At 38.0% G+C, this 14517-nt stretch overlaps 1 protein-coding gene across 2 annotated transcripts in view; it reads right to left on the bottom strand.

Annotated features, from left to right (window-relative positions):
- The window catches only part of LOC126253578 (protein O-GlcNAcase), a 150194-nt gene that overhangs the window by 135102 nt on the left and 575 nt on the right, over positions 1-14517 (bottom strand). The gene's annotated exons all lie outside the window — the stretch shown is intronic.

Below are 14517 nucleotides of genomic sequence, written 5' to 3'. Positions count from 1 at the left end.
TGCGCTCTTTTAAAATTTTTGAGAACATTAGGCCTATCCTCGTCCAAAAGAATCATTCTCTAAATTTATTGTATAGTTACACGATGAATGGGTTATTTCCGAGAATTTTCGCGTTTACAGAACTATCCTTTTTTTTTTTTAATTTTCGTAAGTTATAAGGGATGCGGGCAACTCATTTCATAGCACATCACATCATCGTTTGTGACTCACAATTACCGCCAAAGAATAGAGCACCGCGAATTTCGTCGTATATCAACGCAAATAAACATACATTTTTGAGAATTTTCGGAAGTTACCACTGTCCTGTGCATAAACTAATTTGAAGTATTAAAAATCATGGCATGCCAATGTGGGATATCTTATATTGGTCAGACACGCCGAACCGTGCAACAAAGTCGTGTTGAATACCATCTTCATACACGTCTGGGCCAAACTGATAAATCAGCGATAGAGGAGCATTGCCTGGACACGGAGCATAGCACGTTTTACGGCAAGAGCGAAGTTTTATCCTCGGCGCCATCATTCAGGGACAGTTTTTAATGAGCTGTCTGCGGCGGACAATATAATCAACAGGGATGCAGGTTTTCAATTTATTAAGCGCTGTCTAGAATACAGCACTGGCTGCCATGAAATCAAAACAGAAGAAACAAGAACTTCCAATTCATGACTCGGCGCAGCGAACTGCCGAGATTTAATTCAGCTTATAATCATACATGGGAGCGTTTGGCAGCGTAGTCCTTGCCCACCGCGCATGCGCGAAGGCCGTTCTATGCATCCCGGCAGTGTGTCGTATGTGCGCTGTCAGCTTCTTCCCACGCGCGCATTTTGTCTGTTCCGGGCCTTATAAATTGCGACGTGCCGCACGCCTATCATCCGTCAGCCGTGTAGCATGTAGGATTTTCACAGTATGATCCGACAGCAAACCCGGAGAAGAGTATTTGCAACAGATCCGCCGGGAAATCCTGAGAAGTCTCATGCTGCTCCTTCTTTATTCAAGCACTCCTCCTTCAGCCTCACGAGGTTGAGTGGTAGCAAACTTCCCTACTTTAGAAAAAAATCTGTTTTTGGGCATAATATATGGTCTTCATCTTTTTTATTACACACTGAATAATTTTTAATAGGGCTTGCTGTGCATTTTTAATCTTGATTGGAGCTAGTTCTATGCCTTAAGTGAAGTTCTCTCTTCCTGATACATGATATTTTGATCCCCGATGTTGGCCACCCTTTTTCTCGGTTCTAAGTTATTGTAAAGGAAAACTGATTTCATAATATTGTAAGATTTTTTTTAAGAAAATAATTAAAGTTTGTGTCTACTGTATCTCCTGGCTCAGCTTCCTCCCGTTTTTCATACCATAAATTCTCTGAACAGTGTGAGTTGGCATTTACAATTCTTTGAAATTTTCCTTTACCTTTTTAGGGTTCTGTAACTCAATAAGTAAAAAAAGACCCTTAAAAGATTACTTTGCTGTCCATCTGTTAAGGATCCTTTCTCTCGGGAACATTTACATGTATCAAGTTGAAATTTATGTCAAATTCTAATATCTACAGTCCCTTGATGATGTAAAAAAATTTAAGATTCTAAGTCAATGCAATCAGATGATATGGCCATTTATGCCACTTTTTCTTAACGATAAACCACTTTACTGCTATCTGACCACCACAGTCAGATAAACCATTTATTATGAGCTCATGTCTATTTCAGTAAAGACAGATGGATTTATAAATAATCAGGCACTGTTGCATTACATCTTTCTGTTCTTGTTGGGAATGTTTTTGTGGATATTAAATCAACACTGGAAAACTATAACTCTAGGTGCCTTGATCAGAATTCAAGATAAAATCTGTGTACTGAAATCTCCACACACACAGCCATATCCACACAGTTAGATCTACTATGTCTTATTAGTATCCCGTCTAATTGCTTAATGAAGTTTAAAACATTTCCTGTGGTGTGGGAGGGGTTAGAACCATGGATGAAGGGCAACAGGCAGATTCCATATTCCTAGATGTGTGTAAAGTATTCGACACAGTGCCACACTGCCGACCGTTAATGAAAAAATGAGCATATGGAATAGGTCCCCATGTACGAGAGTGGCTCAAAGTCTTCTTACGTAATAGAATCCAGAATGCTGTCCTTGATGGCGAGCGATTATCAGAGACAAGGGTATCATCAGGAGTTGTAAAATGTAAACTTTAACGGCTGGAAACGTTACAGTTATTTCTGGACTATTACATCATGGTTGAACAGATTTCTCCTTAAAACCCAATGTTTCATTCCCATCTGCAGTGGACATTTTCAGAGGGGATCGTAGCATCTTTGAAGGTCCAATTCACACCTGGCTCACTATTGACTGCAGCAAAATTTCATTTCCACGCAGTGATGTGACGTGGCGAAGCATATAGGAAGGAGGAGGGCATGAAACTGAATGACATCTGGGTTCCCATGCTGAAGATGAACACTGTGATTTCCACTTGCCAAGCAATACTGAAAAGAAAACACTTGTGGCACCTCATGGGGAAAAATGGTAGTTTCTAGTGGAAGCAGAGAAAGGACAGAATGTTATCAGGGACTGACAGATGGCAGCATCTTAGCTCAATGTACATCAGGTAAATATATAAGTTGAAAAGACTATTCTGAGAAGCGAAGGACAAAGTATTTAGTGGGTATAGCCCACAAAAATGAATAATTGTAAAAAAAGTGTATTTGTTGATTTTTAATGTGGAATGAATTACAGTAAATTTTATCCCTCTATAATGTAACATTATGAAGGAGGTACAAGCAGAATGCACCTACAGAATTATTTTCTATCATTCTCTTGCAGACATTACTTGAAAAATGAATACTAACATCCATTAAGTACCAGCCAGAAAGATAAAATTAATAGTATGACAACATGGTAGTGCACAGATTTAATTTATTTTGGAAGAGAAGTCTTTCAACTTTATTAGCAAACAAATAAACACATAAATTACCTATAAACATTGCGCATTGGAGGTAATGGATCAATTTGTGACTTATTCTGCAATAGACTATAGATAAAATCTCTGACAATGATGAAACAACAACACTACATGTATGGGAAGTAATGAACACAAAGAAATTATGTTTTGCTTATGATGGAATCCTCAAATATATTTTTTTGTTGAAACCTTAACTACACGCTTCTGACGGGCAACAGTGACTGTAAGTATCTGAAATTTTGAGCACGATTGGCCGATTATTTACCTTTATAGAAATTCCATCACTTCCTTGGTTTATTTTTGCTATTTCATTCTATATTATGTTCCAAAGAAATCATATCATGTTGCTGGATGAACTTATTTGTCCATAAAGATACAAAAATTTCAAGTGCCAATGACATTGCACACAATTCAACAACACAAGTTGCAATTTGATTTAACTTTGTCAGCAAAAGTGTCCCTTGATGTCAAAGTATTCTCTCACTTCTGTATGATATTTTGGCAATTTCCAGAGTAAGGGATCATCTAATAATAAGACATAGATCAATTACTGAGGACTACAGTTTACTAATACATAATTTTTCTCTTTTAAGCCAAATTTTTTTGTCATCTGTATTTTTCAGGTATTTCTTGAATTCCCTGATATCTTTTTCACTTATAATATACGAGTAGTGCTATGGTATTAAATGTTATCATATGAATGTAATAATCTAGATGAGTACTACCTACAGAACATACACTATGAGTTTACAGAGTGAATGTGTGTGCAAAAATGTTCTTGATGTAGCCTGTATTCCATGACACTGGTAGCAACAGAGACTTATCATAATACCTCAAAACAACAACAAAATCAATTTTTGTATGGTCATTTCCCAGAGTTCAATTTACCATGTCATTTTTTAAAGTGTTGCTCCAACTTCATCAAAACATGTTGTTTGGAACACCAAAGGTAGGTACATCCAGTTTACATATAGTGTTCTGCTGCTTCTCAATATATTTAATCCACAGTGAAAATTACTGTAAATAAATTTGCTTTTTCCCAACCAACAGCTCAAATTCATAAAATGAACGCTAAATATGAGAACGATGAATATAAATACATAAAGGCACTTAAAATTAAAGCTGTTATACACATGAAGGTTGATTTCACTGCCACATTGTTTTACGCTAGGCATGGTTCTAATGGAATTGGTTTGCCTTAGACTTCCTCTAACTCTGAGATGACTTTTTCCTGCCTGTTATAGAGTAATGTGCTTACTGTGTACCCCAAACCACATTGCAACTTGGCATGTTCCGTATATGCAAATTATTGCCTGGGCTTAAAGAAGCAGTAAGGTAATGCTGTCATCAACCTGAAGGTTGGTTTGAGTGCCTCAGCACCTTACTTGGCATGGTTCTATTGTAGGTGGCACGTGCCCTTGTCTTCCCCCGAGCTTTGAACTGTCTTAACCAGAGAGTTGCAGGGGGCCCACAGTTTAATATGCAATTCTAAACCATGCAATATGACATTTCCCACATTACTTAGTTTTACCAGAAGTGATGAAAGTTGTAAGTGATAATAAAAATGCTAGGCCTGACTGAGGACTCAGGCCGAAATCTTAGGATTTGTAATCTGGAACTTTTATCACTGTGCCACAAAGCTACTAAAAACGCAAAATCTTAAGGACTGGCAAGAGATAAAGACAAGCAACTTTGGTTATGTGGCACTAACACTGGCTCAGAAAAAGGTATCCTCCATGCTGGAATATACTTTTTAAATAACTTCTCATCAATCATAGAATGTTTAACAATGTACAGAAAGTTATGGTTGAAATCAGAAAGCTAGTCAAGTTTTTCGTTTGTGTACCTATCAACAATGCAACACTCCTTTCTTTCAATGAGTCATATCCTTGATTCCTAAATAAGATAAGCCTAAAGGACTTACTGACGCCAAGCTCATACTCATATAGTAACTTACACATAATATGAGCTCAATAAAATATTTGACTTCTGCTTATCTTAAATGCAATGACAGGAAACTATCTTAACTTATAAGGCATTCAGTTTTTTGTTGTTCTTTCAAGCTTCTCAACAGCAATGAGGACCAATTAAGATCTGTGTAATGAATATTAAATCCAAGTAGATTAATGTGTACTGCCTAATGTCAAAATACCAAATTTCTGAACATTTTCCTGTCTGGGCACCATGTATTTCAAAGAAATTTTACATGAACATTTGCACAACCCCAAGGAACACTGACAAAGGCAGTACTGGCTGAAGTCATTTGTTTCACTCCATGTGGAACTTTGCACGGAGTGAGCATGAATTTCTGGTGACTGAGTTGTTATACTTTGGGCAATATTTTGTTCAAAGAAATAAAATTTGACCATCTTGTGCAACTTTATGCATTCTCTTAAGAATCCTAATGTAAAAGAACTTTACAAGTAATATTCAGCCAGAAAATTTTAGGCAAAATCATCCAATAAAATTTAATCGTTTGGCTTCCTATATCTAAGGGGCAAAAGGTACGGAGAACATGAAACTTCTTATGTCATAATCTAACAACACAAGGTTATTAAGTATAAAGTTTCATTTATGTAACACTTTCCAAACTGAATACATTAAGTGCAAAGTCAAAGATTTTATAAAAAAAATGTCAAAAATTCAATTTTTCAACCCCATTTTGCAAAAACCCATGTTATATAAAACCTTCCAAACTGGGCTCATTAATAAGACCATGAACTCAATCACAAAAAATGTGTATTTGACTATCCAATGAGGGCTAACAATGCTAGATAATAGAATGAAATTTTCACTCTACAGCGGAGTGTGCACTGATATGAAATTTCCTGGCAGATTAAAACTGTGTGCCGGACAGAGACTCGAACTCGGGACCTTTGCCTTTCGCGGGCAAGTGCTCTACCAACTGAGCTACCCAAGCACGACTCACGCCCCGTCCTCACAGCTTTAATTCCGCCAGTACCTCATCTCCTAACTTCCAAATTTCACAGAAGCTCTCCTGCGAACCTTGCAGAACTAGCACTCCTGGAAGAAAGGATATTGTGGAGACATGGCTAGATAATATGAATCACAACTAAGCAAAAAAACCACAGCATGAAAAAAATGTGAACTTTGGATTCTTAAATCTCGAAGAGTAGATGCACGAGGAACATGGAACTTCATATGCAATAGCTCTGCGAGATATAAAAATCCGAAGTTTAAGTTTTATTCGTGCCATAACCTTCACTTCACTTCCAACTTTGATTCAAATTACCTAGAGTTGTAAGCCAGCGCTAGATATCAAATACACTTGTTTGCAGTTAAAACCATGGTCTTTTTAGTGGGCCAGTTGGGAAAGTTTTATAGAACACATTTTTTTGCATAATCAGGTCGATAATACTGCATTTTTCACATTACAAATCTTCAACTTTGCACTTAATTTATTCAGTGTTGAAAAGCAGTACATAAATGAAACATTATTTTTGAGAACCTTGTGGGGGTATGTTACTACATGTCAAGTTTCACATTCATCATACCTTTAGTTCTCAAGATATAAGAAGCCAAATTTAAAATATTTTCAGGCAATTTTGGCTATAATTTTCTGGCTGAATATTACTTGAAAAATTGATTTCACTGATAATCTTAGGACAATGCGTAAAGCTGTATAAGATGGCCACACTTCATTTCTTACAACAATATACTGCTCGCGATATAATAGCTCAAAGTCACCAGAAATTAATGCTCGCTCTGTGCAACATAACACACGGAGTCAAATGACTATATAATATCTAGGCCAGTCCTGCTTTCACCAACCTTGAACTTTACCAGTGACATCGAAGTCACGTGCTAATGTTGAACATCAATTACCAAAATCCATGTTGGTTGGGCAGGGAAGCCTAGTTGAGTTGACATGTAACGACCAGTATGATATGCATTTTAGTCTACTGAATACTGTGCTATAACATCAGCAGTAACCAACATACAATTTTAGCAATAGTGTTCTTCTTCACAGATTCATTAACTCTGAACATCAGCATCTATCAACGTGAATAAATATATATTTGTGAGAATTTTCAGAAGTTATGAGCGTAATACGTTTACTAGTAAATCGGTGTTAGTGACTTACAGTTACTGCAGCACACATTGTACTACCATATCCTGTTTAATTTGGATTTCCCTTTCGACAGGAGTGTATTTTGTCAGCATTTATCATAAATAACTAGTATTTTGGGGTTTGTTAGCAACTATAACATCAGCAAAGTTTCAGGGAACCACTAACTTTTATCCCAGGTTTTTCTGCTGCCTTAATAGAAATATAATTTATTAACTGCTTCAGTTCTGAATAGGTATTATTAATGTGTTTTAGCTTAACAGAGTCATAAAAGAGAATCAGCAAGCTAATTTTAGAGTTATTTGTTTACTGTTCTTCAAAGTATTGCATCAGTCCCTATGCAGCCCCATTGTGAATGCTGTTCTTGAACCTGGGATGAGTTAGTTGCATTTGCAAGATACTGAAAATCACCCTAATCACTGTCAAACGATTGGAAGCTGTTGCAAATAGGTGTAGAAGCAGAGTTCTTGAGAGCCATGCACTGGTGATACCAAAGGTATCTCAAGTACTATCATGTCCTGTAGGTCTTATCTCATCTACAGGAAGAATGGGACCTACTGTTACTTGTCCACTTGGCCTGTAAATGGGAGACAGTGACCAGTGAGACCTCAGAGTGTCATACTGGTCTCCATAACAGACACATTTGAAGTGATGTATTCAAATGAAACCAAAACTGAGCCAATGAGACTAACTTCATCTGTTGGGAAACATGTTGTATAAATGCCAAAGGGCAAGGTCTAGCAATTGCAGGCAATTCAAACAAACAGCAAATAATGGTACACCTTAGAGAAATGGCAGTGGGGTGGGAAAGAACACCAGGTGCACTCAGCATGCATGCCTGGTGGCCTCATCCAGCATACTGAAGAGGCTAATCTTGCAGCCACTTAGGGAACAGGAGGCTTTCAACTGCAGATTGTGGTGCACATTGGAACAAACAATGCCTGTCATCTAGGCTTCAAGGTCTTACATGGATAATTCCAGCAACTGATAGAGAACTCTGAGATGACCAGCCTCTTTCAGGAAGTTTCAAGGAAGTTCACAATTTGCAGCATTGCCCCCAGAGTTGATTGTGACTGCCTTATTCTCAGCTGAGTAGGATTGAATCAGAGACTCTGAAGGTTCTGCGACAAGCTAAGCTGTGGCTTCCTAGATTTGTGCCATAGCTTTGATAACTCCAAGGACTCACTAAATGGGTCTTGTGTGCACTACACATCAGAGTCTGCTATCCAGGTACCTGTTTGATTAGGTGGCTCCCCATCCAGTCCATATAAAGAAAGCTGTAGGGGAACTGAAAGTGTTAGTGTAAGATCCAAAGAAATGTCCCCTATAGGTGAGGGTATTGAAATCTTAGTGATTAACTTCTGAAGCATTCACAAAAAAGGGCCAGAGGTCAAGCCACTCCTAAAATGCATTAGCTTTTCAAAATATTAGGTACAGAAAGTTGGTTTTTGGGGAAAGTCTAAGTGTATATTGAAAGGATAGGCTAATAGAAATTGGAGTTGGGTTTATTTGGGGGATGAGACCAAACAGCGAGATCTTCAGTCTCATCAGATTAGCGAAGGATGTCGGCCGTGCACTTTCAATGGAGCCATCCTGGCATTTGCCTGAAATGATTTAGGGAAATCCCAGAAAATCTAAATCAGGATGGCTGGACATGGGGTTGAACCATAATCCTCCCGAATGCCAATCCAGTGTGCTAACCATTGCGCCACCTCACTTGGTAATGGAAAATGGAGGTGGTGTATTTGTTGCAGCAGACAAGAAATTCATATCCACCAACATAGAAATTGAAACTGCATGCAATATTGTTTATGTAAGATTCACTATCAAAGGTGAGCAAAAACTTACAATCAAATCCTTCTATCAATCTCCAGACTCACCTCAACATGTAACTGAAAATTTTAAAGAAAACCTAAGCTCACTAGCACACAAGTTTCCCAGTCACACTGTCATCCTTGGAGAGATGTAATCATCCAACTATCAACCAGGAAAATTACAGATGGAAGCAGTGGGAATGTAAGACAAACAGCAAAAAGTTACTGAATGCCTTTTTCAAGAACTATCTACAACACATTGTTCGGAAGCCCTCATGATGAGAATACATTGGATTTAATGACAACATCCATAATTGGAGCGACTTTTTATGGTGGGCAGTCACCACATAAACACTTCTAAAGAAACTGATGCTACTGTATAACAGGTGTAAAACAAAGCATAGGGCTATACAACAATAGATGATGAATGGAAACTATTTTATTGTCAACAGTGCAATGTGAAAGGCCTTCAACAACTACTGTAACAGAATATTATCGAAGAATCTCTCACAAAAACCAGAAAAGTTCTTGTCATGTGTAAAGGCTGTTAATAGTGACTGAACACTCATGGGCAAGATGGGCTGAAACATACGGCAGCAAAACCAAAAACAGAAGTGCTTAATTCGGTTTTAACATGTTCCTGTACAAATGAAAATCCAGGGGTATTGTCCTATTTTAATTCTTGCCGAGCTACAAAGATGAATGACAGATACACATATTAGCAGTGGTGTTGAAAGATAACTGAAATAGTTAGAACTGAAAAAAGTTCTAAGGCCTGATGAAAACCCTATAAACATAGGTTATAAGGGTCAAAAGACTGGCAGTAGAAGTGATTCACAAAACTAATGTTTAATATCCTTGCCATCCATTTGTTGTAGAATGTTTAAAAAAATTCTGAGCTCAAATGTAATGAGGTGTCTAGAGCAGAATGACATCTGCCATGCCATCCAGCATGGATTATGAAAATACTGATCATGTGAAACCCAAATCACACTTTTCTCTAGACATTGTTAAAACCATGAATCAAAGCAGCCACGTAGACACAGTACCTGTATTTCTTAACTTCCAAAAGGTAGTTGGTTCAGTACCACACCTATGCACATCATCAAGGGTACAATCAAATATGGTATCAAGCGAAATTTACAACTCGATTTAGGATTTCTTGGTAAGGAGGACACAGCATGTTATCTTGGAAGGAGAGTCATCGGCGATTTAAAAGTAGGGAAATACGGAAGTGTCCGATCCCGCCCATCTGCTTTGTCCCATGACGTCACAAGTATGGCAGAAACGACCACAAACCAAGATTCCAATATGGCACGTATAAAGTCGTTACGTACACATTATGAGGACGAAAATACATCGAAAAACAAACACCCACAATTTCCAAAAAAGCCTAATGACACTAACGGGAGAAGCGTGGGAAATGGGATGTTTTTGGGTGGGTGACAAACTAAATATAAACAAATTTAGACACCCACCCCCATACAAAACCACACAAAATGACGAAAAAAACCGAGATCACAAAACTCCCCAAATACCACTAAACACAATATCATCTGGACTCGGACACTTCCCTTGACCTATACAACTCAAAAGCAGCTTCCGATCCCATAAATTAGGATCAAACATTTCCCTTGGCCTATATAGCTCAGAAACATCTCCCGATACCATTACCAACATACACAGCCAGACATTGGGATCGGACACTTCCCTTGACCCGCGCAGTGTTAATTTTATCCATCATATACATTCCTGAACAAAAACAACAACCGATTAATTTTACTAAAATTACCGCACAACATACAGCGAACAACACTAAATCAACCTTCACACAAAATCGTTAACTCACTGAAACGAATTCCACAACAAACACAGCCAACACTCTAACAATTCTTGATAATGAGCAAAAGCAAACTGAGCCCATTACACCACACAAACGAAAACCCTGAACATACCACCAGAGAGCACAACAAACCACAACACGACGACATCTACAAACACGCCACACTCCAACCTCTGCGCCAGCATGACGTCACACACAACACCCTTACGTCACGGGTCAAAGCCGACGCGTGGGATCGGACACTTCGGTCGACCCAAAAGTAGCTTAAGTGTGCATCCTGACAAGTGTGTTGTGACCCTTGCTGTCCATGTTGTTTACTAATAACCTTTCAGACAATATTAAGAGTAACCTCAGATTTCCTGCAGATGACACAGTTACTTATCAAAAGGTACTCCCTGATAAAAGTTGAACAAATACTCTGCTCAATCTTGGTAAGATTTTAAAGTGGTGCAAAGACTGGAAGACTGGCAGCCTCTTTTGAATGTTCAAAAATGTGGACAATTTTACATAAAAAAAAGATGAGACATAGTACCCAATGACTATAATATCAATGAATCACAACTGCAATTGGTAACTCCTATAAATATCAGGGGGTATTAATTCATAGGGATGTGAAATGTAAAGATCATGTAGGTTCAGTTGTAGGTGAATCAGGTGATAGACATCACTTCATTCATAGAATACTAGGGAAATACAACCACTCTATGAAGGCAATTGGGAACAAAACATTTGTGTGACTCATTCTAGAATATTGCTCAAGTGAGAGGGGCTCGTACCAAATAGGACTAACAAGGGATATTGACATGTACAGAAAAGCACACCACAAATGGTCAAGGCTTGTCTGACCCACGAGATACTTTCATAGAGATGTTGTAGCAACTGAACTCGCTTACACATGAAGACAGTTGCAAATATCCAGAGAGAACCTCCTTACTAAGTTTGAAGGACCTGCTTTAAGTGTCAAATACACGAATATACAACCCCCTATGTACTGCTCATGTAAGATTTATGAGGATAAGTTTAGACTAATTACAGCATGCAAAGAGGAATTGAAACAGTCATTCTTCCACCACTCCATACACGAATGGAACAGTAAAAAGTCCCAACAATTGATAAAATGGTGGTACTTTACATTGGTTTGCAGAGTACAGATGTAAATGTTACATTATAGACAATGCATACCTATGTTATTTGAAATCATAATATCCACCATATAAATATATGAAATACAGGTTAGCAGTTGGAAAAAAGGAAAACTAGCTGAATACATAAAATGATGTTAACCACTGAAAGAGCTTCACCCAGTATATGTCACCATGACACTATCTTGAACAGAATGGACAGCATCTTGAAAGGAGGATATACAATGCAGTATCTTGAAAGGACAATATACAATTAACATCAACCAAAGCAAAACAAGGATAACAGAATGTAGTCTAATAAAATCAGGTATGCTGAGGGAATTAGATTAGGAAATGAGACACTTAAAGTAGTAAATGAGTTTTGCTACATGGGAAGCAAAATAGCTGAGGGTGGTTGAAGTAGGGAGGATATGAAGTGCAGACCAGCAATGGCATGAAAAGCAGTTCTCAAGAAGAGAAATTTGTTAACTCGAGCACAGATTTAAGTGTCAGGAAGTCCTTTCTAAAAGTATTTGTAAGGAGTGTAGCCATGTACGGAAGTAAAAAAGGGACAATTAACAGTTAAGACAAGAATAGAATAGAAGCTTTTGAAATGTGGTGCAACAGAAGTATGCTGAAGATTAGGTGGATACATCACATAACTAATGAGGGGGTACTGAATAGTGGGGAGAAGAGAAATTTGGGTAAAACCAGAGTAAAAGAAGGGATCAGTTGGTAGGACACATTCTGAGGCATCAAGGGATCACCAATTTAGTACTGGGGGGAAGCATGTGGAGTAAAAATAGTAGCGGTAGACCAAGAGATGAATATAGTAAGCAGATTCTGAGGGATGAAGGTTGTATTAGTTACTCGGAGATGAAGAGGCTTGCACAGGATAGAGTAGCATGGAGAGCTGCATCAAACCAGTATTTGGACTGAAGACCACCACCACCACCACCACCACATAATCACAAAATTTGTAAGAAATATACAGCACATAGGTAAGACAGGCCTGAAGACGCAATTCTATACAATGTGAATGAAATATAACCTCTATCACCCATTGTTTTGAGAATTTTAACTACTTGGGGAAAAAAAGTGAAAGAGTGCATTTCTTCTCAGATTGTCGTCTTCAAATCTACGTCCATGTTGGGCTACCTATCAGTATGCCATCACACACCATAACCAATACTTTGTATTCACATTTTCAACTTCCGTCAACTCACAAACTGTCAACTTTCAACCCAATTTTCACATCAGTACAAAATACTGTGTGTGGTATCACTGAAGTAGTCATAGGTGAATACTATGTTGTGTTTATGTTACTTTAAAATGAAGAGTGATTCCATTTAAAGGAATTGCTAACAACTTTGTGGAAGTACAAAACACTGATATATATTAAATAAATTTTCACTTTGCAACAGAGTGTGCACTTATCTGAAGCTCCCTGGCAGATTAAAACTGTATATGGAGTAAGACCTGAACTCAGGACCTTTGCTTTCACAGCCAGTTGCTCTACTCACCGAGCTATTCACGCACAACTCACAAATCTACCCTCACAGTTTTATTTACACCAGTAACTTCCCTCTACCTTCCAGACTTCACCCTTGTAGGACTACCACTCCTGGATGAAAGGATACGGAAATAAATGGCTACTAAGCCGTAGTCTAAAGAAGAGTTAGCAGAATAAATTTTCAACCTGTAGCACAGCATGCATTGATTTGAAATTTCCTGGCGGATTAAAACTGTGTGCTGAAATGTGACTTGAGCCCTTTCTTACAGAAATGCTCATCCCACGAGATATGCAGGATAACGTCTGCGAAGTTTGCAAAATAGCAGAGAGGTACTGGTGGAAGTAGAGCTGAAGGCAGGACAGGAGTCGTGCATGGATAGCTCAGCTGATAGGGCATTTGCCCTGTGTTTTAACATGCCTTTTAGTTACCCAGATACCAGCTGCCTGCACTGTGAGAGGAAAGGAGGACCAACCCCTGTCAACCAATACTGCTCCACTCACCATGGTAGTCTATATAAGGCATCTTTGTAGCAGTAAGACCTTCTAATAGGAAGGATGACACTGCACGTAATACTTCACAGGAATTATGACATAAATATTTTCACTTTGTGTGCTACTGATATCACTTGTCTGCCATTTCTCCGTTTGGTAAAATCTTTGTACTTGCTTGTATGATTGTGTTATCAACACAAATATTTGGTGTATTTAATTCTGTTTCCCAATCTTTTACAAGAGTAAACCTTTGTATATTTGCGTTTGTGAGCTAGATACTTTTAATAATTTCCTTCAATAGTCTAATGATATTCAGCATTTAAATTAGATACTAGAGTGTGATTATGTTCCTCCCCCTTGATATCTTGGTTGTAGTGACAGGCTAATCTGTAGCATAGCCAGATGTCAACATTTTCACTAGATGTAACACATTTTCACTGTAACCTGCCACAACTACGTGGATTTTTTTAAGTACTACATACTACGTACATTTTCAACGAGAATTTTGGTGCATATTATGTTCATACATTACTTACGAGAAATGCATTCTTTTGTGGGGTTGTGGTGTGGTCAATAAGTACCTATAATAAAAACTTGTCAAACCAATCTTAAAGTTTTAATTCCTTTCAGTATCCAGTTCGTAATCACTTTAGTTTTGTTTAACATGTAAAAATACAGAGAAA

Source organism: Schistocerca nitens, chromosome 4 (assembly GCF_023898315.1).
Source record: "Schistocerca nitens isolate TAMUIC-IGC-003100 chromosome 4, iqSchNite1.1, whole genome shotgun sequence".
Taxonomy (NCBI): domain Eukaryota; kingdom Metazoa; phylum Arthropoda; class Insecta; order Orthoptera; family Acrididae; genus Schistocerca; species Schistocerca nitens.
The sequence above is the reverse complement of the archived record's forward strand: the minus strand, read 5'-3'. Positions and strand labels throughout refer to the sequence as shown.